The following is a 20,414-nucleotide window of genomic DNA, read 5'->3' as shown; positions in this document are numbered from 1 at the left end:
TTAAGGCTTTCAAGAGGAAACTGAAGACTTCCTTGTCCTCTAAATGCTACGATAGTGAGAATTTGACAATACACGAGCAATATAGTGTGAAATGCTGACTGCATTGAAATTTATATGGTAAAACGAATAATAAAGATCCTGTAGAGAGTAGGGTTCCCCTGCAGTATAGGAACAGAAAATCCGCTCTTAAAGTAACTTAAGTAGTTACATTATGTCTGCGTGCGTTCGTCATTACCAAAATACTTATCAACGCACACACTCAAGACACTTATCCACGACCTTCACTCGGTCACCGTCAACTTAACGGACTACAGTAATAATCGTGGATGATTATAGCATAAACATCAAGAGGAAGAGTTACTCAACGTATTATCAGTCTGTTATCTCGATAACACCTGATCACAGCAACTTTCAGAGTCGTCTTTACTCCTTGTCACCTAGCCAACGCGGTGCGTCTTGTCTGATACAGTAAGTCCTCTTTTATTTTTTTTTAATATTATTGCTAGCTAAGCTACAACCCTATTTGGAAAAGCAGGATGCTATGAACTCAAGGGCTCCAACAGGGAAAAATAACCCAGTGAGGAAAGGAAGTAACGAAATAAATAAACTATAAGAGAAGTAATAAACAATTCAAATATATTTTAAGAACAGTAACAACATTGAAATAAATTATTCATACATATACTTAAAAGACAAAAAAAAAAAAAAAAAAAAAAAAAAAAAAAAAAAAAAAAAAAACAAGAGAATGAGATAGAATAGTGTGCCCGAGAGTTAGCATATTATTATTATTATCATTATTCGAAAAGGTCATTCTCAAATTTACTTAGCTTAGTCTAAATGAAATATCATCATTACCAAGAGGCTGTCATTTATCATATCAGAGATAGAACAATAGTTTTGATAAAATTGCGACAGCAAATTTTACTAATAAAACGAGTATAACCATAAAATAAGATGAGAAACTATGTACCAAATGATTGATGGTACAGCCTACGACAATCCAAATGCAATGGAGGACCAGAATGATAATGAAACGAAAGTTGCAGTCCTATGTTAACAGAATGATCGGTAGTACTGACAGAAGATGTATTTGATGCAATTAGAGGGGTGTCATTCGCGGGGAACCGACAAAACCCCCATTCGACAAAACCCCCACCGACGAAACCCCCACTGACATAACCCCCACCCGACAAAACCCCCACATGACAAAATCCCCACCCGACAAAATCCCCATATGACAAAAACCCCACCCGACAAAAAATTTGCAAAGTACCTATTACCAATAAACTACTGCTTACAAAACATTTGCTATGTACCTATTACCAATAAACTACTGCTTACAGAAAACAGTTTTTATTACAAGGAAATTCTTTTCTGTATACATTGAAAGTACTGTATATGAACTTTTCTCTCTTAGTTATGTCTTGCTTTCCCATCATGGAAGTTATCCGCAATAATAAAGGTGAAGAGAAATTGTGTTATAATGGCTGTATATATACACAAAAAAGTCCACCAGTAAAACTACGAAGAGACGGGAATGTTCTAGTAGATCAGCATTGAACTGTAATGGAAAAATAACAACACATTTGGAAGTATCGGCCATCATTTCAAGCAAAGATCATAATCCTGAGCTAGAAGCAGCAAAATTGCATACAACCGTCTATCAACAGGACAAGTCAACCAGAGGAAATACTTGTCGGATTTTAGCGGATTCGTTAGAGAGTATGACACGAGGGAAGACTTGCCATGGGAAATTTAAATACTGCTAAAAGGTATGTTGAAAGAAAACGACAAGATGGATGACCTAAGGATCCAGAATAGTTGAGGGACTTGGAAATTTCAGGAGAGTGGACAAGGACTCGAGGAGAAAATCCTGCGCCTTTTCTTCTTAATGATAATGGTGCTGAATCCAGCAATCGAATAATTATATTTGCTACAAAAGACGCAATGCATCATTTAGCAAAGGCAGATGTTTGCTATATGGATGGTACCTTTTCGTCGGCACCTGCATTATTTGAACAGTTATTTGTTATTAGAGCCCCACTCGGTGACTCAGCAATAAGCTGTGTGTATGGTTTTCTTTCCGGCAAATCACAGGAAATCTTTCTTAATTTTAGTAATGGCACAAAAGAGATAGAAGAATTGCTTAATGGTGTAGCAAAAATATAAGAATATATAAATTCTTTTAATTTTTATCCCTGAACAAAAGGCTTTTAATGGTTTGTGTAATCTTATCTTTTTTAATAAACACTTTTGAAACTGTTAATTTTGATACCTTTTGTTTTTAGTAAAGCATTTAAAAATCAACTTTTGGTTGATACAGATACTAAATATGCATACTCAAAATAGTTTAAACTGCCATCATGCCGAAAATTTTCATATATAGGTAAACAAATAAAAACAATGACCGAATATAACTAAAATTTATCAAATCTAGGTTTTGTCTTGTGGGGTTTTGTCATGTAGGGATTTTGTCGGGTGGGGTTTTTGTCATGTGAGGGTTTTGTCGGGTGGGGGTTTTGTCGGGTGGGGGTTATGTCGGGTGGGGGTTTTGTCAGTGGGGGTTTCGTCGGTGGGGGTTTTGTCGGGTGGGGGTTTGGTCAGTGGGGGTTTCGTCGGTGGGGGTTTCGTCGGTGGGGGTTTTGTCGGGTGGGGGTTTTGTCAGTGGGGGTTTCGTCGGTGGGGGTTTCGTCGGTGGGGGTTTTGTCAGGCATTCGTCATTCGCAAAGGCTTATTTCAAGAACACGATTTTCGATTAATACTTTATTGAGTAACATTACAGCATTTGGACAATGTATGTGCATTTAAATATTGGCTGTGAAAAAGTATCTAATATCACTGAAACAAAAACATTATAAAAATAAAGACGGAATAATGGCACATATCTGCAGGTTCACACGCGCGCACACACACACACACACACACACACACACACACACATATATATATATATATATATATATATATATATATATATATATATATATATATATATATATATATATATACGAAACAGAAAGTGAAAATGACGAAAATGAAAATAAAACAGACTTATTATTTCCAAAATACCGTACAACAGAGAAGATAAAGTTAACCAAGGGGTCACAAACAAAACAGAGCGAGTGAATGAGCCGTTGCAAGGATGAATCCACCTAAAATATAACTACTGGACTGGATGTGACATCATTTATCAACACTTACAAGGTCACTATTATTGCACAAGTTAATTCTGGTTTCCGGTTATCGTATCATAATCCTGATAACAGAATTAATAATTTTCTAGTGACAAATAAACCACTTCACAAATAATCGTTCTGTTGTAAGTAATCGTTATCAAAACATAAATTATTAAAAATCATAAATCTAATTCTTTATTATAAATATGGTGGGCTAACATACATTTTCCGGCCTTTTTCAAGCCTTTTACTAACTTTTGAGGATATGACAGCGATGGTACACTTATCTAACTACATGCTTAAACATCAAATTGTTAACAGCCTGGTGTTGTGTTTGATACATTTGTCTTATTTAATCTCTAATTCGTCTAAAACTGTCATAGTTCCAGCTGACAACCCACAGGTAATGTAATTTTTGGTTTTTATTTGTCAGTATTTGTCTTCAGTTTCCATTGCTTGGAGTACTAAGGAGCCTTTGCATATCAACGGCCAGTTCCTCCAGCGAGTATATATATATATATATATATATATATATATATATATATATATATATATATATATATATGTATATATATATATATATATATATATATATATATATATATATATATATATAAATAGAGGTAATTTTTTATTGTATTACAGGGTGAGATTTCGAACAGAAAATATATGTTTTCCTATAGTAAATAACGTGATTTAACCGAATTTGATGTTCATTTAAATCGGAAACGAACAGATCAACCAATTCGGCTAACTTTAAGTTGCACGGTGTCACTTCTCTTACGAATGTACTGCGAACGATAATATTAGCAACGTTACCAATAATACACAGTGTTACCAACGTTGACGTATGGTACACAGAGTTACCAACGGCACGCTGACATTACTAACGATAGAAATGATAGATATTTCCATACGTATTTTAAATAATTTCTCCATATAAGTTTTACCTAATATATAAAAAGTACAAAAAAGGCACAGAACCTAACAAACCCACCTAACCTAGCCTAGTAGTATGACAGGTCACAAAATAACATTTGATCTACATCGGACGTTGGCAGCACTGGTTACTGTATTTTTTCATGACACAATCTTTGCAACGGCGCCTCCAAAGTTTATTCAGATATACTGTTTTGTATTTTCCTCCGGTTATCATAATTTCAAGAAGGTAATGAATAGAGAAGAAAAGGCTTGTTTTACGTTTATATATCGATTCCCCAGTATGTTTTCCCCACCCAAAACCCCGAGTTCCCACTGGGGGTCCCCCATTATCGGAGGATATAGATGTATATATATTTCGGAAACTATTCATTTGCGACGGGAACGAGTGTCATTTTCGAAGAGAGCGTAATTTTTTCTATAAGAAAAAGTAGTTGTTTTCCTAGGTTACATCGCCCTGTAATACACTACAATGAAACCTAAATGGTAATATGTATATGGGTATACATATATATATATATATATATATATATATATATATATATATATATATATATATATATATATATATATATACATATATTGCAAAGTTGATGTTAATGGAATCTTATTAAATGAATTTCCAGTGAACAGCATAGTACTCCAAGGGAATGTGTTGTCACCTATGTAGTTTATCCTCCTTATGGATTTTGTAATGCATAGAACCGTCAGAGATGGTGGAGAAGGATTGGACTGGATTGGTGATAGGAATTTAGCAGACCTAGAGTATGCTGGTGATCCTGACCTTGTTAGCAGAACACCACAGGATTTGCCACATTGCTTATTACTATTATTATTATCATTACTTGCTAAGCTACAACCCTAGTTGGAAAAGCAGGATGCTATAAGCTCAGGGGCTCCAACAGGAAAAATAGCTCAGTGAGGAAAGGGAACAAGTAAAAATTAAATATTTTGAGGAGAGCAACAATATTAAAATAAATATCTCTTTATAAAAAATATAAAAACTATAACAAAACAAGAGGAAGAGATATAAGATATAAGATAGAACAGTATGCCCGAGTGTACCCTCAAGCAAGAGAACTATAACCTAAGACAGTGGAAGACCATGGTACAGAGGCTTTAGCACTACCCAAGATTAGAGAACAATGGCTTGATTTTGGAGTGTCCTTCTCCTAGAAGTGCTGCTTACCATAACTAGAGTCTCTTCTACCCTTACAAAGTGGAAAGTGGCCACTGAACAATTACAGTGCAGTAAGAAGAATTGTTTGGTAATCTTAATGTTGTCAGGTGTATGAGGACAGAGGAGAATATGTAAAGAATAGGCCAGACTATTCAGTGTGTGAGTGTATAGGCAAAGGGAAAATGAACCGTAACCAGAGAGATGGATCCAATTTAGTACTATCTGGCCAGTCAAAAGACCCCATAACTCTCTAGTGGTAGTATCTCAACAGGTGGCTGGTGCCAGAATGCATGAAATATCACACGATGTTGGGCTGAAGATAAATAGAAGAAAGACAGAAATGATGAGAACGGAGTATGCAATGGAAGATGAAATACCAGTGGAAGGAGAAAGAATTAATGAGGTAGAATCATTTAAGTATTTAGGAACTATGATCTCCAATACAGGGTCTTTAGAATTAGAGTTTAGTGAAGATTAAAAAAAGCAAATCAGACAATGGCTAGGTTAAGTAAAATTTGGAAATCGTATCGTTTGAAATTACGTAAAAAAATCAGACTGTACATCAATTTAGTGAGATCGGTGTTACTTTATGGATATGAGTCATAGTATGACAATGAAACAATCTCCAATAGATTTAGTAGATATGAGAACAAAGCCCTCTGAAGGATATTTGGAGTTAAATGGCAGGACAGGATTAGAAATGAAACTATGAGAGATTACTTGAATGCCATATGTGGATGAGATCATGATAAGGGGTAGATGGAGATGGTCTGGGCATGCGCTTCGTACTCCCCAAGAGAGATTACTTCACCAAACGTTCAGCTGGGATCCACAAGCACTAGAAGAGTTGGAAGACCCAGGCCTACATGGCTGAGGACTATGAAGCACGAAGTAGATGATGAATGAAGTATAGAATTAAAAGCTCAAGATAGAGATGACTGACAAAATCTAACCAAGGCCCTTGCGTTAATAGGCGTAAGAAATTATGATGATACATATATGCATACATATATGCAATAACTGTTCATAGATACTGCTGTTTAAGTATTTTGTTAGGTTAAGATAAATGGTAGAATTGTGGTATAGCACAATTTCTCAAATGAAAAAAATAAGGAACATTCTTTTTGTATTATAGCTAATATAAACAAATCTCATAGAAGTATTTAGGTGAAAGCAGTATTTTTGAATTTTAAACATTTTTTGATTTTAGTAGTTGTGACTGAAGAACCATATTTTAAAAGGGAATCAAGCACAAGGTTATGATCTCACCTAAGGTTACCCACCTAATTTAACCAAGGATTCATGTTCCTTAATGGAAGGGGGTTGCAACGCTCCCCTGTGATCCCCCCTCCTGTGTTTACTTACCACCTATGCAAATATGAACCATTGCTCTTTATGTAGGGAGTATGTTTTCAGCACAAAGATGGATGGCAGTTTGTTCCTACGCATATACAAAACATTGCCCTTTAGGTAGGGAGTATGTTTTCAGAGTGAAGCTGGATTGCAGTTGAATCTCTTAATGAGCAGTTAAGCGACAGATGGAAACAAGGGTTAGGAGCCCCATCCCCTTACCTGTCAAAGTCTCTTGGCTTATGTTTTTGGCTGCATTGGGTATGGATGTGCTGATGTGCCCCGAAGCAAATTTTTAATTTTATTTTTCTTTCGAGATGTGAATTCTGGCCATTGATTGTTATACAGTATAGTGAAGCAAAGGACTCGATAGTAGGAGGATGGACTTTACTTCCAATTCTTTTTTTTTAAACCAGCTGTAGATCCCCTCTCGGGCTCTTGCTAGGGGTATGATTGTAATATAATCAGTAATATTGTATATGTTTACTTAAAATTCAGGTTAAAGGGCACAGTACTGTATAAAGCTGCGTGTACTAGTTCAATTAGTGCATGCACTCAATTTTCTCATACTAAATTTTGTTTCTTTATCCCCTTCAGATGTCACATACCCTGTTCGGCTTTCTTTTAAGTCAACATTCAGAAAATTTTAAAGCTCTGCTTCATTGATACAATATTCCTTTTTAAATATTAAACTTAGCCGGGGAATATATATATAGCTTACGTCTCCGACGGTCGACAGATTCCAAAAACTCGCGAGCGATCGTCATGATGGTTGTCGGGTGTGCCTACCAGCGCCGATTATCTGCCAGATACCGCATATACTTCTCCAGGAGTTCAGTTCTTCTCTGTCGGTGGTAGTGACAGCATTGGTTCCGCTCGCACTTAACCTCAAGTTTCTACTGATTGGTGAAGTACTTGTTCATGGTTTTATTGCTTTCGCTGTGTTGGTTATCTTCGATAAAACTCTTGAATTACTTTTTTGATTATTGTTGCCGAACTTGGCTTTCTTTTTGGACTTTCTTTGAAATTTTCACAATGGCTGACCCTTCTCCGGTCTATCGTAAATGTGCGAAAGACTGTAATAAACGTCTTCCTAAAGCTTCCATCGATCCTCATTCTATTTGTGTTACAGTAATTGCCGAGGTAAATCTTGTCAATTAGGGGATCGATGTGAGGAATGTATTGTTTTGTCTGAATTCGAGTGGTTGGAGTATGATAAATATACTCGGAAACTCGAAAGAGATAGGGTTAGAAGAAGCTCTTCTAGATCTCAAGAATTTTCCTCTTCCCATGCCCCTGAATCTAATCCTCCTCCTGTAGTGGTAGTTTCAGAACCCCCTATTGGCACTAATGAACCTTCTATGCGTGATATGTTAATGGCCATTCAAGCGTTGGGTGAGAATGTCGAATTGTTGGCCTCGGACAGGAATCAACTTATGTCCGACGTTAAGATTTTAAAGGGTCAAAGTGATAAAGTGAAAAGTGCAACAAATGTGTTTAGTGTTTTGCTGGAGGATTCGTCTGTTCATGCTTGTCCCTTGCCTAGTCCGAGACCTCTTTCAGGCTCCCCTACCCCTGGGAGAAGGAATGTCGTAGGACCTAAGGGAGTGAGAGGTGTAAACCAACGAACAGACGTTCCCTCAAAGGTATCAGACGTTGCTCTTCAAGCACGTCCTTACCATAAGACAGGAGAGACGAAGTTCTCCTCGTCTTCCGATGATTCGTCTCTTAAAAAACCTTGGCGTAAGGTTTCGAGACCGTTGAAGCGCAAGTCAGTCCCTTCAGGACAGGTCCAGCTTCCTGGCTGTAGTCATTGGGACAGCACCGACCGTATTCGGTCATCGGACGATTATTCTCCTGTTAAGCGCAAACGTGACGTTGAGTTCGAGGGTCCCGTTCAGTGCGATGACTTGCATGCGCAGACGTTACCGACGTCTCGATCTGTTTCGAGTTATGTTGACCCTAAGTTAAGTGTCTTACAAGACATGCAGTTAAACCTTTCCTCCTTAATGGAAGTTTACGATCATGTTCCGGTTCGTAAGGAACCTTTGCTTGCAGTTCGTCACAGTACCGGCAAGCGTGATTCAGGTCTTCAACCTCCTAAGCGAGATTTGTCTTGTCGTTCTGACGTTATCCCTAATGTCAGCTTTGCGGTTAAACATGATTCAGATCGTGTTTCTCGTCAGTCGCGTCAGTCACGAAACGTTGAACTTCAGTTTCCGCAGTCACAACGTGACGTTGAGCTGCAGTCGCCGCAGTCCCGACGTGACGTTCATCGGCCGACTCCGTTGTCCCAACGTGACGTCGACCGTCAGTCGCCGCAGTCTCGTTTTGACTCTCAACATCAGTCTCCTCTGTCCCTTCGTGGCATAGACCATCAGTCTTTGCAGTCTCGACGTGACGTCGTCCCCTCGACTTTTGCTGCGACTCCTTTGCAAGTTGATGTAGCCTGTCAGGCTTTGCCGCCTCGCCATGCTGAGTTTTCTCCGTGTCGCAAGACTTTACCTTTGTCAGATGATGTTCCTTCTGATGAAGAAGCTGATGATCCCCTTTCAGCTAATGTTCCTTTGGGGATTCAATTAGTTGGGGAGGAGCTTAGGGTTGTCCAGCAATCCCTTGACTTTAAAAAGATTATGCTTATCTTTAGGGATGTTTTTCCCGATCATTTTGTTACTGCGGCTCCACGTTCGCCTCCGTCTGAATTTACTTTAGGCATGACTTCATCGACTCCGTCGTTTACGAAGTTGGTTCTCTCTCGCTCTTCTAAGAGAGCCATGCGTTTGTTGGGAGACTGGTTAGTGACCAGAAGAAGTTTAGGAAAGTCTTCCTTTGCCTTTCCCCCTTTTAAATTGGCCTGTCGTGCGAGCGTCTGGTATGACACAGGAGAAGTTCTCGGCTTGGGAGTTCCTGCCTCTGCCCAGGGAGACTTCTCAAGCCTTGTAGACTCTCTTCGTCGTCTAGCCATGAGACGCTCGAAGATTTGCTGGTCTTCCACAGAGCTGGATCATCTCCTTAAAGGAATTTTCCGTGCCTTCGAGGTTTTTAATTTTTTGGATTGGTCCCTGGGAGCCTTAAGGAAGAAGGTCTCTTCATCGGACAATGATGTTACTATTCAAATAATGTCTTGCATGGACAAGGCCATAAGGGATGGCTCTAATGAACTGGCGGCTACGTTCACAGCAGGAGTTCTTAAGAAAAGAGAAGCCCTGTGTTCTTTTCTTTCTGTAGGGGTTACTCCCTGTCAGAAGTCAGAACTTCTTTTTGCTCCCTTATCTTCTACTCTGTTCCCTCAACATCTTATTAAAGATATCGCGGCATCTCTTGCTCTGAAGGACACGCTCGATTTGGTGGCCAAGACTCCGCGCAAGGTTTTGCCTTCTTCTCATGCCAACAAACCCAAGTTTGACACGCCAGCAGCAAGGTTTATTCCGCCTTTTCGTGGCAGAGCCCCCAGTAGGAGAAATTCTCGTTCCGATAGAAAACGAGGTAAGAAGAGAGGATCCAGATCCTCACGTGGCAGAGTCTGACTGCCCACGGCTTCAGACAGTGGTAGGGGCCAGATTGACGAACTTCTGGCAGGCCTGGTAGAAGAGGGGTGCAGACCGGGAGTCTGTTTTGTTGCTGAAGGAGGGTTACAAAATTCCTTTTGTACGAAGACCTCCGCTAGTGAAATTTCCGATAGACCTCTCTCCCAGGTATCGAGAGGAGACAAAGAGACAGGCGTTGCATCATCAAGTTTCTCTGTTGTTGGAAAAGGGGGCGGTGGTGGAAGTCTCGGACCTTCAATCCCCAGGTTTTTACAACCGTCTCTTCCTGGTTCCGAAGAACACAGGAGGTTGGAGGCCAGTGCTAGATGTAAGTGCTCTCAACATGTTTGTTGTAAAAACAAAATTCACGATGGAGACCACCAAATCTGTTTTAGCAGCGGTAAGAGAGGGCGACTGGATGGTCTCTCTCGACCTGCAGGGTGAATACTTCCACATTCCGATTCATCCGAACTCTCAGCATTATCTGAGGTTTGTGTACAGGAAGGTGGTGTATCAATTCCGAGCACTGTGCTTTGGCCTCAGCCCTGCTCCTCTTGTTTTTACAAGGCTCATGCGAAATGTAGCGAAGTTTCTACATTTGTCAGGGATCAGAGCTTCCCTTTATTTGGACGACTGGTTACTCAGTGCGTCGTCCCTTCATCGCTGTCTGGAGGACCTCAAATGGACTTTGGACCTGACCAAAGAGTTAGGTCTCCTAGTGAACATGGAGAAGTCGCAACTGACTCCATCCCAGACTATTCTTTATTTGGGGATGGAGATACGGAGTCGAGTTTTTCGGGCTTTTCCGTCTACCACAAGGATCGAGCAAGCTCTGCTCAAAGTCCGTCACTTGCGAGAGAAAAGCAGTTGCTCTGTGAGAGTTTGGATGAGCCTCCTAGGGACTCTTTCGTCGCTGGAGCAGTTTATCTCTCAAGGGAGACTCAACCTTCGCCCTCTCCAGTTTCACCTAAACCACCATTGGAACAAGGAGAAGGGCTTAGAGACGATCTCAATTCCAATCTCCGATCCAGTCAAGACCTGTCTAGCTTGGTGGGACAGCAACATCAGACTTCGGGAAGGTCTTTCTCTTGCGATCAAGAACCCAAACCATGTGTTGTTTTCAGACGCATCGGATTTGGGTTGGGGAGCGACACTGGACAATCTGGAATGCTCGGGTCTTTGGTCCGCAGACCAAAAGAGTCTTCACATAAACTGCAAAGAGCTTTTAGCAGTCCATCTAGCGTTAAGGAGTTTCGAGAGTCTGGTTCGAAACAAAGTAGTGGAGGTGAATGCAGACAATACCACGGCCTTGGCATAGGCTACATCTCGAAGCAAGGAGGCACTCACTCCCACTCCCTTTTCGTCACCGCAAGGGACCTTCTCACTTGGTCAAAAGCTCGAAACATCTCTCTTTTGACAAGATTCGTGCAAGGGGAGATGAATGTCTTAGCGGACTGTCTCAGCCGAAGAGGACAGGTGATTCCCATGGAGTGGACGCTGCACAAGGATGTGTGCGAGAGACTATGGATGACATGGGGTCAACCCACCATAGATCTCTTTGCGACCTCTCTGACAAAGAGGCTCCCGACTTATTGCTCTCCTGTTCCAGATCCAGAGGCGGCCCACATAGACGCTTTCCTACTGGACTGGTCTCACCTAGACATCTATTCCTTCCCACCGTTCAAGATCCTGTGCTTCAGAAGTTCGCCTCTCACGAAGGGACCAGGTTGACGTTGGTTGCTCCCCTCTGGCCCGCGAGAGAATGGTTCACAGAGGTACTTCTATGGCTAGTAGACATTCCAAGAAGTCTACTGTTACGGATGGATCTCCTGCGTCAGCCTCACGTAAAGAGATTTCATCAAAGCCTCCCCGCGCTTCGTCTAACTGCCTTCAGACTATCGAAAGACTCTCTAGAGCTCGAGGGTTTTCGAAGGAGGCAGCTAGAGCGATCGTGAGGGCTAGAAGATCCTCTACCATCAGGATTTATCAATCTAAATGGGAGTTATTTAGAGACTGATGCAAGTCCTCCTCTATTTCCTCTTCCTGTACCTCTGTAGCGCAGATTGCAGATTTTCTGCTTTATCTGAGAAATGGTTGCTCCCTTTCTGCATCTACCATTAAAGGCTACAGAAGCATGTTAGCTTCTGTTTTTAGGCATAGAAATTTGGATCTGTCTAATAACAAAGATCTTCAAGACCTTCTTAAGTCTTTCGAGACTTCCAAGGAGCGTCATATTTCTACTCCTGCTTGGAACTTGGACGTGGTCCTGCAGTTCCTTATGTCAGACAGGTTTGAACCGTTGAATTCAGCCTCCCTGAAGGATCTTACCCTCAAGACTCTTTTCTTAGTGAGCTTGGCTTCTGCGAAAAGAGTTAATGAGATACATGCTTTTAGCAAGAATATCGGCTTCTCCGCTAATAAAGCAGTATGCTCGCTTCAGCTTGATTTTTTGGCCAAAAATGAACTTCCGTCTCGTCCATGGCCTAAATCGTTTGAACTTCCCAGTCTATCTGAGATTGTTGGGAATGAAGTTGAAAGAGTTCTGTGCCCAGTTAGAGCTCTTAAATTTTATTTAACTAGAACCAAACCGCTGCGAGGTAATTCAGAGGCTTTATGGTGCTCGGTTTAAAAGCCCTCTTTGCCTATGTCGAAGAATGCTTTATCTTATTTTATTAGACTGTTGATTAGAGAGGCACACTCTCATTCAAGTGAGAAGGATCTAAATTTGCTTAAAGTTAAGGCTCATGAAGTTAGAGCGGTAGCAACTTCAGTAGCGTTCAAACAAAATAGATCCCTTAGAAGCATTATGGACGCGACCTTTTGGAGGAGCAAGTCGGTGTTCGCTTCATATTACTTGAAAGATGTCCAGACTCTTTATGAGGACTGCTACACGTTGGGACCATTCGTAGCAGCGAGTGCAGTAGTGGGTGAAGGTTCTACCACTACATTCCCTTAATCCCAATATCCTTTTATCTTCTCTTGAAATTTTTAATCTTATTTTGGGTTGTATGTGGAGACTAAGAAGTCTTCCGCAATCTTTTGATTTGGCGGGTGGTCAAAATATTGTTTCTTGAGAGCGGCCAGATTAAGGGTATTGATGAGGTCCTGTTGTAGGGGTGTTCAACCTGATTATAACAGCTCCTGGGAGTCTTTCAGCATCCTGAGAGGATCGCTGGGCTTCGTAAGAATAGCGGACTAATGAGGAAGAGTAATCATCAGAGTCAGCTTCCTTATCAGGTACCTATACTTAAGTTTGTTTTTTGAATATTTGTCAAAAACTCTTGAGCATATATGCCTTTATTGTTTTAATACTGGTCTCTACCTTCCACCATGGGTGTGAATCAGCTATACAGGGTATATATATATTCACCGGCTAAGTTTAATATTTAAAAATGATATTTTCAATTTAAAATAAACTTTTGAATATACTTACCCGGTGAATATATATAATCAAAGGCCCTCCCTTCCTCCCCGATAGAGACCCTACGGACTGAGAAGAACTGAATTGGTTGAGAAGTATATGCGGTATCTGGCCGATAGTCGGCGCTGGTGGGCACACCCGGCAACCATCATGGCGATCGCTCGCGAGTTTTTAGAATCTGTCGACCGTCGGAGACGTAAGCTATACTGTATATATATTCACCGGGTAAGTATATTCAAAAATTTATTTTAAATTGAAAATATCATTTTTCCCAGGTTTTGATTTTTCAATTTTCATTTTATGTTTTGTCCTGTTGATGTCATTCCATTTCCAAACTTTTATGATTTCATTCCAAGTTTAATCTTTCCTTGTTACCTAGCTGTTCACTCCCGCCCTCTTTTTGTGAACAATTATTCACTATGCTTCACATGTATTTAATTGCTCTTGGTATATCTTTAGTCTTTCACCATTTGTTCCGTAACTGAAGTACAAACCACGCTATTTACATGGGGTAATTACTTCGGCGTAGCTGAATGACGAGTCATAAGAATTTTAACGAGGGTTTACTACCCCTCTGCTAGTTAGCGGGGGGGTAGGGAGCGGTAGCTTGCTACCCCTCCCCCTCACACACACCGGTGAAAGGCTCACTTTACTTTTGGCTCGGATGGCGATCGGTTGTCTCTGCTCCCATCCTTACTTGACGGCCATTATTGTTTTGTCTTTTTAACTTACCTTTTCTTATACTTAATATATTTAAACATTATTGATGTTTATATATATTTTTGTGTATAGAAAATAGTAAGTTTCCTTTGCTTTCGGTGTTGTGGGGTGTGTGTTGTGTACGTCTACGAGAGTGATCGCCGGCTTAGCCAGGCCACCACGATTCTCTTCTTGGTCACGGCCGTTCACTCCTAGGCCACCATGGTTGCCTTCATGGTGTACGGCCCCTCTCTCGAGGTCGTTCACCTCTTACTCCATACTACGCCTACGATAGCTTCTCAGGCCGAGTCGCTATTTAGTTTTATTTGTCTCAATTATTTTTATGAATATAATTGTATTTTTAACTTTTCAGCTCGGGGAACACGTCCCTTCGGGGGTATGTGATCCTTGGAACATTCAAAGTCAGTTGCATAATTATAATGTTATAATTTCTGTTTTTAAATATTAAACTTAGCCGGTGAATATATAATAGCTGACGTCTCGGACGGCTCGACAGAAACACAAAAACTCGCGAGCGATCGCCAATCGACAAGTTGATTCCGCTCGCTGTTGACCTGGAGTTTTCGTCATTTTTGGTGAAGTACTTCTTTTTGGTTGTTTTGAGCTTTCGCTGTGACAGGTGTTTTTCTCTTCAATTAAAACTCTTGAACCCTTTTTTGGCTAGTGTTTATTGTTGATGACTTTGGATTTGTTTTGGATTTTCTTTGACTGTTCAATATGGCTGACCCTTCTCCTATCCCTGGACCTAAATTTCGCAAATGTAATGCTAGGGATTGTAATAAACGTCTTCCCAAGGCCTCTCTCGACCCACATACCGTGTGTTCTAATTTCCGGGGTAAAACCTGCCAATTAGGAGATCGGTGTGATGAGTGCGTGGTCTTGTCGGAATTCGACTGGCTTGAATTTGATAAATATTCTCGTAAGCTGGAGAGAGATAGGGTGAGGAGAAGCTCCTCTAGGTCGTTGGAATTTTCCTCCTCCCATGCCCCTGAACCTAATCCTTCCCCTGTAGTAGTTGTTCCTGAACCCTCTACTAGCACTCATGAACCGTCCATGCGGGATATGTTGCTTGCCATTCAAGCTTTAGGCGAGAGAGTTGAGTCCTTAGCATCGGACCGTAATCAACTCATGTCAGATGTGAATTTATTGAAGTGTCAGAGTGCCAAATCAGAAAATCGGGGTGATAAAGGGATAAGTGCGCAAAGTGTTTTTAGTGTTGTGACCGAGGGTTCGTCTGTTCGTGCTTGTCGTTCCCCTAGTCCGAGACCTCTTTCAGGCTCCCCTGCACCAGGGAGAAGTAATGTCGTAGGACTTAAGGGGACGAGAGGCTTTAACCAACGTACAGACGTTCCCTCTTTGGTATCGGGCGTGTCTCGTCAAGATCGCTCCTACCATAAGACGAGCGAGGCTGTTTTCTCCTCGTCATCCGAAGGCTTCTCGCAAAAGAAACCTTGGCGCAAGGTTTCTAGACCCTTGAAGCGGAAGTCAGTCCCCTCAGGACAGGTTCAGCGTCCTGGCTGTAGCCATTGGGACAGCTCTGACCCTTTGCAGTCGTCGGAAGACTGTTCGCCTATTAAACGTAAGCGTAACACGGGCTCCGAGAGTCTCAGTAAAGGCAATGTTTTGCCGACACAGACGTTACCATCGTCTCGGCCCGTCCCGACTCCCGTTGATCCTAAATGGGTTGTCCTGCAGGATATGCAGACTAAGCTTGCCTCCCTTATGGAGGAGTATACCGTTGAGCAGGTTCACGATGATCCTCGCCGTTACGCTGATCGAGACTCTGGCCGTCAGCCGCCCAAACGAGCTTTTACTCGTCCTTTTGACGTTATGAAACGTGATGTCGGTAGTTTGTCACGTCAGTCACGTGACTTGGATCCTCACTCGCTGCAGTCCCGTGTTGACTTTCAGCCGCTGCCGCAGCCTCGTGTTGACGTTCAGCCGCTGCCGCAGTCTCGTGTTGACGTTCAGGACGTTCGCCAACCAGCTCAGTTGCCTCGTTTTGACGTTGAGCGTCAAGCACCGCAGTCAAGGGTTGTTTTGACTGCTCAGTCTAGGCAGTCAAGGCAGTCTCGACGTGACGTCGAGCGTCCATCAACTCCTGTTGTTGTTGCTGGTCAGTCCTTTCAGCAGCGGCATGACGTTGCTTCCTCGACTGCTACTGCTGCTCCTTTGCTTGTGGACTTTGCCTGTCAAGCATTGCCACCGCGGCAGGTCTCTCCTTTTCATGAGACTCGACAATTGTCGGACGAGGTTCCTTCAGATGAGGATGTTGCTGATCCTCCGCCTACTGATATTCCTTTGGGCGTTTTATCAGACGGAGAAGAGCCTAAAGCTGCTCAACCCTCTATGGACTTTAAGAAAATCATGATGATTTTTAAGGATCTTTTCCCAGACCATTTTGTAACTTCTGCTCCTCGTTCGCCTCCGTCAGAGTTTGCGCTAGGCCTAGCTGCTTCGAAGCCTTCTTTTACTAAGCTAGTGCTCTCTCGCTCTTCTAAGAGGGCTTTACGTTTGCTAGGTGACTGGTTGATTACCAGGAGGAGTTTGGGGAAGACGGCCTTTGCTTTCCCTCCTTTTAAACTAGCTTCTAGAGCGAGCGTCTGGTATGACACGGGAGAAGTTCTCGGCTTGGGAGTCCCTGCCTCTGCCCAGGGAGACTTCTCAAGCCTCGTAGACTCTCCCCGTCGCCTGGCCATGAGACGCTCTAAAGTTTGTTGGTCCTCCTCGGACCTTGACCATCTCCTTAAAGGGGTTTACAGGGCCTTCGAAGTTTTTAACTTCTTAGATTGGTCTCTAGGAGCATTAAGCAGGAAGATCTCGTCGGCCGACCAGGATGTTTCCGTGCTTATTATGTCTTGCATGGACAAAGCCATCCGTGATGGCTCCAATGAGCTCGCCGCTACCTTTACGGCTGGAGTCCTGAAGAAGAGGTAGACTCTTTGCTCGTTCCTTTCGGCAGGAGTGACTCCCTGTCAAAGGTCGGAGCTTCTCTTTGCCCCCTTATCATCTGCCTTGTTTCCTCAACAGTTGATCAAGGACATTGCGGCTTCGCTGGTGCAGAAGGATACACACGACCTGATGGCGACTTCTGCTCGCAAGGGTGCTCCTTCATCGTCTTATGTCGTAAGGCCCAAGATCGATACCCCAGCGACTAGGTTTATCCCGCCCTTTCGTGGCAGAGCCCCCAGCAGGGGAGGCGCTCGTGCCGACGGTAAAAGAGGCAAGAGGAGAGGATCCAAGTCCTCCCGTGGCAGAGTCTGACTGCCCACGTCCTCAGACAGCGGTAGGGGCCAGACTGAACAGCTTCTGGCAGGCCTGGGAGAAGAGGGGTGCAGACCAAGAGTCTGTGTTGTTGCTCAAGGAGGGGTACAAAATACCTTTTGTACGCAGACCTCCTCTAGTAACAGTTCCTTTAGACCTCTCTCCCAGGTATCGAGAGGAGTCAAGGAGACAAGCTCTACATCAGCAGGTTTCTCTGTTGCTAGAGAAGGGAGCGGTGGTGAAAGTCTCGGACCTTCAATCACCGGGATTTTACAACCGTCTCTTCCTAGTCCCAAAGCATGCGGGAGGTTGGAGGCCAGTGCTGGACGTCAGTGCGCTCAACGTTTTTGTTGTAAAAACAAAATTTACGATGGAGACCACGAAGTCCGTCCTAGCAGCGGTCAGAGAGGGAGACTGGATGGTCTCTCTCGACCTGCAGGATGCGTACTTCCACATTCCTATACACCCAGATTCTCAACCGTATCTGAGGTTTGTTTACAGGAATGTGGTGTACCAGTTCCGAGCACTGTGCTTCGGCCTCAGCCCTGCTTCTCTCGTGTTTACAAGGCTCATGAGGAATGTGTCAAAATTCCTTCATTTATCGGGAATTCGAGCCTCCCTGTACCTGGACGACTGGCTTCTCAGAGCATCGTCCCGTCATCGCTGTCTGCAGGACCTTCAATGGACGTTGGGTCTGGCAAAGGAGTTGGGACTGTTGGTGAACTTAGAAAAGTCTCAACTGAATCCCTCCCAGACGATTCTCTATTTGGGGATGGAGATTCGCAGTCTAGTTTTTCGGGCTTTTCCGTCTGCCACCAGGATAGAGCAAGCCCTGCTCAAAGTCCGCCTCATGCTGAAAAAAGATCGTTGCTCAGTGAGAAGTTGGTGAGCCTCTTAGGGACTCTGTCATCCCTGGAGCAATTTATCTCACTAGGGAGACTTCACCTTCGCCCTCTCCAGTTCCATCTAGACTTCCATTGGAACAAGAGCAAGACTTTGGAAGCTGTGTCAATCCCGATCTCCGAGCCAGTAAAAACGTGCCTGAACTGGTGGGACAGCAACATAAGTCTGCGAGAGGGTCTGTCCCTGGCGGTCAAGAACCCAAACCACGTGTTGTTCTCAGACGCGTCGGATTTGGGTTGGGGAGCGACTCTGGACGGTCTGGAATGTTCGGGTCTTTGGACGTCGGATCAGAGGAGCATGCACATCAACTGCAAGGAGCTGTTGGCGGTTCACTTGGCCTTGACGAGTTTCGAGAGCATTCTTCGAAACAAAGTGGTAGAAGTCAATTCGGACAACACCACAGCCTTGGCGTACATCTCCAAGCAAGGAGGCACTCACTCCCACACACTGTTCGTCATCGCAAGGGACCTCCTCATCTGGTCAAAAAATCGAGGCATCTCCCTGTTGACAAGATTCATCCAGGGGGACTTGAACGTCTTGGCGGACTGTCTCAGTCGGAGAGGTCAGGTGATCCCCACAGAATGGACCCTCCACAAGGACGTGTGCAAGAGTCTTTGGGTGACTTGGGGTCAACCCACCATAGACCTCTTTGCCACCTCGTTGACCAAAAGGCTCCCGACCTATTGCTCTCCAGTCCCAGATCCAGAGGCGGCCCACATAGATGCGTTTCTACTGGACTGGTCTTACCTGGACGCGTACGCATTCCCGCCGTTCAAGATCATCAACAAGGTACTGCAGAAGTTCGCCTCTCACGAAGGGACAAGGTTGACGTTGGTTGCTCCCCTCTGGCCCGCGAGAGAGTGGTTTACAGAGGTACAGTGATACCTCGGTACTCGACCATAATCCGTTCGAGATCCGTGTTCGACCTCCGATTTGTTCGAGTACCGAATTTTTTTTCCCCATAAGAAATAATGGTATATATTCTATTCCGTTCCCAAGCACTCGAACAGGCCCAAAATATTAATAAAACGTGTACCTAAACAACAATAATTATCTAAATGTGTATGAAATTGGTCAGAAAATCCTATAAAACAATTTTAAACCATTTACTGTACTAAAATAAAACAATTTTAAACCATTTTCTGTACTGTAGTGAACATACCTTTGAGCAGCGGTTCGATGGCATACAGGGATGGATGTGGAGAGGATGGAAGGGGGAGGTTACTGCTTGGAAGGAGAGTCCCCTTCCATGATGTGGCGGGGTAGTTCTCCTTCAGGAGTTGTTTCTCTCTCCAATGAAAGGGTGGGCAGATCTATTTCAGGGGTTTCTTCTCTTCTTTGTCTCTTCTTTGGAGGAGAAACAGGCTTTGATGTAGCAGCTTTCTTTTCTTTTGTGAAAAACTGGTCTATTGTTAATTGTTTCTTCCTCCTCTGCAGTATTCTTCGAAAATGATACATGACACTATCATTAAACATATGCACTGCCCGGTTTGCTACTGCAATTTCTGGGTGGTATTTTTCAGCAAAAGCCTGCACATCTGCCCACTTGGAACAAATTTCATTGATGAGAGAACTTGGAACATCCTCCCTTACCTCATCCTCTTCTGAAGATTCCTGCTCCACAATCAGATCCTGCTGCTGTTGTTGTTGCAGGTGCAACAATTCCTCCACAGTCAACTCGGTAGAATGGCTTTCTACAAGCTCATCAATATCATCCTTGTCGACCTCAAGCCCCAAACTCCTGCCCATGACAACAATTTCCTCAACGACATCAGTGTCATCAGAAATTACAGGGGTAGCAGTGCTTGGACCCGCCTCTGGTTGGAAACCTTCAAACTCCCTCTCTGTGACACATGATGGCCACAGCTTACGCCAGGCAGAGTTCAATGTCCTATAGGTCACACCTCGCCAAGCTTGGTCAATCATGTTAACAG

General features: G+C 43.1%; 1 protein-coding gene across 2 annotated transcripts in view; it reads left to right on the top strand.

The window, feature by feature from the left end:
- Window positions 1-312: 312 nt before the first annotated feature.
- The window catches only part of LOC137616533 (all-trans-retinol 13,14-reductase-like), a 135,836-nt gene continuing 115,734 nt past the window's right edge, over window positions 313-20,414 (top strand). Inside the window, exon 1 of one of the 2 annotated variants that reach the window (XM_068346375.1) lies at window positions 313-468. The gene's annotated coding sequence lies outside the window, so the exon portion shown is untranslated. Of the gene's footprint in view, window positions 469-3,164; window positions 3,320-20,414 lie in introns of those variants that run through there. The other variant, XM_068346376.1, reaches the window with a different exon arrangement.

Source organism: Palaemon carinicauda, chromosome 22 (genome assembly GCF_036898095.1).
Source record: "Palaemon carinicauda isolate YSFRI2023 chromosome 22, ASM3689809v2, whole genome shotgun sequence".
NCBI classification, from domain to species: domain Eukaryota; kingdom Metazoa; phylum Arthropoda; class Malacostraca; order Decapoda; family Palaemonidae; genus Palaemon; species Palaemon carinicauda.
Note: the sequence above shows the minus strand (reverse complement) of the source record. Positions and strands in the feature narration are given on the sequence as shown.